Source organism: Protobothrops mucrosquamatus, unplaced genomic scaffold (genome assembly GCF_001527695.2).
Source record: "Protobothrops mucrosquamatus isolate PMUCROS unplaced genomic scaffold, P.Mucros_1.0 scaffold1170, whole genome shotgun sequence".
Lineage (NCBI taxonomy): Eukaryota > Metazoa > Chordata > Lepidosauria > Squamata > Viperidae > Protobothrops > Protobothrops mucrosquamatus.
This window is the reverse complement of record NW_015387384.1, coordinates 456,583-460,255: the sequence shown is the minus strand read 5'-3', so window position 1 is coordinate 460,255 and position 3,673 is coordinate 456,583.

The following is a 3,673-nucleotide window of genomic DNA, read 5'->3' as shown; positions in this document are numbered from 1 at the left end:
ACTTAATGCTTTATTGTTTATCTGCTGCTAGATTGTTAATAGCCCAAAACTGGAAGAGCCCAATTCTGCCAACGATGGGAGACTGGAGATTGAAAGTTTCGTATCTTGCTGAAATGGCAAAGATTTCGGCTTATTTGAAGAACCATTCGAATGAACAATTTTTATCAATATGGGGAAGATGGATTGTTTATATTCAAAATAAACATAAAGTGGTAGAATATAAGTTAGGTTTTTAGAATCTTTTAAGTTGGTTTATTTCTACTATCTTTTCTTGTAGATTAAGATATTTTGTAGAGTTAGAGATATTAGTATTTGTTTACTTTTATATGAATATTATTCTGGGATTAGGTTTGGGAAGTCTGGGGGGGGTGGGGGTTATTGATTGGTTATTGTGTTTACTTATGATTGTTTTTTATGATTGAAAAAATAAATAAAATTTCTAAAAAAAATAAAAAATAAAAGTTCCTGTTGGAAGAAATTGTTTGCAAGAGTTATGCTTTCTTAAGATGTGGGTTGAAGCAGGTCCTTACACTAATCTATATCTGTGTGCTTGGTTTTTCCTGCCTAAGTGCTGGACCTTACTTTTCTCACCACTGAACATCATCTTGTTGGATAGTGCCCACTGCTTAAGTCTGTCAAGATCCTTCTGTATCTTGAATCTATTTTCCAAATTGTTAGCAATACCCCTGAGCTTGGTGTCATCTGCAAATTTAATGAGTTCCCCTTTTATCCCCTCATCAAGACCATTTATGAAGATGTTGAAGAGCAATGGCCCCAATACAGAACCTTGAGGTACCCGGCTGCATGCTTCCTGCCATGTAGACATAGTTCCATTAAGGACTACATGCTAAATGCGGTTGGTCAGCCAATTGCGATTATCATCATTTAGTGAATGAATATTCTGTTGTCATTCACTGCAAGCAAAATTTTAACATTCTGCTATTTGTTAGTGGATGGAGTTACGGCTGCTAAGTAAACATTTCAATGAGCCATTTGTTTTCTTGGGCCTCAAGGGGTTTTCAGCTTCTAGCCTGAGTAACTAACATGGAGGAGAAAGTGCAGCATGGTGAGACTGATTGAAACCATACTACTTTCATTGGACACAGATAAAAAATCAATGGTTTTCTAGAAATACAGCTGCTTACTAAGCTGTTCCCTTTTGTACTCCTTTTATTCCTTGCCAGGTATTTGTCTGGAAATTCTTGAATTCTGCTCCAAAGACTTCAAAAACCATATGAAATATCACAGTTTTTCACAGATGGGCTTTTGCAGTGACACATTGCACAATTAATTGTGTTGGCAGCTAGAAGGGATAACCCACTCCTTCTAAAGGTTAGGAGATTTGGGGTTTGGGAAAAAGCATTTAAAAATCTGAAGCTTATCCAAAATCCTCTGAGTTGGACATCATGCTGGAAATCTTATGACACCAAGTTTTTCTCATGAGACTGCTGCTCTTTCCCAGCTGTAATGTCCTGGGAATAACTCCAGATGTCTGTTCTGGATTTTGGATTAACCACAAAAAGACCACCCCCAAAAAACTAGTCTACAGTTTTTACTTAGCTATGATGGTAGTGTGTGCAGCATGATGGGGTAGTTTTTTTATTTATGACTCTATAAATTATTTATGTGGCAGTCTCTCCAGCAGTTCTGAACAAGCAAAACTTCAACCAGAAAGATCACTTCCTGGAACAGGAGCCAATCTCCCTGACAAAACCTCAGAGGGTTGAAAAAAGCCAGGGAAAAGTGATGCATAAAATCAATAGACAACTGTAAAAGTCATAATATTACTCATAGTATTAGTAACATTAATATTGAATTCATAAGATTTTACAATCCCCAAATCTCACATTAGAGAACACTGAGAATTATTTAGATAAATTGGGGTTACCAGTTTTAGACTCATCATGCTATATGAATTAATAGCAATTTTTTTTCCAAATTTAAAAAATGGGTACACACATGGTCCAGGTGGATTTATCAATGAGTTCCAAAAAGACTCAAAGATATTTTAATTTAATTCATGGTAAAATTCTAAAATTACACTTATTTTGGATCCAGGAAAAAACTCACAGTAAGTTACTACATATAAGCCTATTTCTTTATTAAACAAAGATTATAAATTATATTCAAAACAGCTGATCATCTCAAATTAGTTATAGGATGAATTATATACCTATATATGTGATTTTATATATATATGCAATGGGGTGAGCTCTTGTTACTTGTTGCAGCTCCTGCCCACTTAGCAGTTCAAAAGCATGCAATGTGAGTAGATAAATGTGTACCACTTTGGTGGGAAGGTAACAGCATTCCATGTGCTTCAGCTTATAGTCATGCTGGCTATGACTACGGAAATGTCTAGAGTGGTTCCTATTGTGTAGTGGGCTTTAGTGGGCAAGGAGCTGACCAGCATAGTTATAACGTTATTTATTGACTCAAACTAAAACTGGAGAACTGCAGGCAATTGCCTGTAATTTATACTCTGAGCCCACAGGGCCTTACCCAATCACAATACTTGAAAAACCCGCCCAAATATGAATGTTCAAAGTTCCCTCCAAAACAGTTGGAGTTAACACTCAGGGTCATCTAAAGGTTAGTTTCATTTTAGCTTGACAAGCAGTTGGAGTTAAGTTAGTTTCACTTTAGCAGGGATTAACACAACCTTATATATATTCAATACATAACACCCCTTTCCTCTAAGATAGTTATCATCCTCAGTCTGTTCAATATTCATAGTCTTTGAGATAGGCCGGGGGCCCGCGGATCCTGGTGGACCGCCACAATGTTATTGGAGAGTCCTGTTCAAGTGGAGTATTGTCCATCTCCAGTTGAACAGAATCATGATGGCCGTTTAGGTCGCCCATGAGTGGCGGCGGCTCTACGGCCCTTCGTACCACCGTGTCCCTGGAGGCAGCCACCGGTGATGTAGGCAAACTCGGAGGAAGACAGTTCTCTTGTGTGTCTGATAAAACCTCAGGATCCTCACCTGGGACTGGTCCGGCCTGCTGACGCCGTAACTGATCAATGTGATGTCTGACCATATGATCATTTTCCAGAATAACCTCGTATGACAAGGGCCCCGTTATCTTAATTACCCTAGCTGCCACCCAAGGTGCCCCACTTCCATAGTTCCTGGCCCAGACCAATTCACCCAGCTGTAAGTTCCTGGGGGGCTTTGGTTGAGCCATCTCTGCCGCTAATCTGTCTGGGTGAAGTCGGTCGAGCTTCGTGGTGAGCCGGCGGCCCCACCTCAGCTCTGCTGGGCTGCAACCTGTTGCTGTACTGGGAGTTGTGTGTTGACACAGGAGGAAGTTTGCCAGGCGGTGATTTCAGTCCCCAGTTGTCATTCACTTGAGTGCCTCCTTTGTGGTCCTGACCATTCATTCGGCCTGACCGTTGGTCGTGGGGTGGAATGGAGCAGATGTTACGTGCCAAATCATGTTGGCATTGAGGAAAGATTATTATTATTATTATTTATTATTATTATTATTTATTGTATTTTTACCCCGCCCTTCTCCTTGCGGACTCAGGGCGGCTAACAGCCTAATAAAAACAAATACAAAAATACAAAAAATACTATCATTAAAAACATAATTAAAAGGAAATATTAATTTGGCCTTTGTTATTTTAAAAATTATTTTAAAACCCAGCTAAAAATTACCCCTTAGGCCAG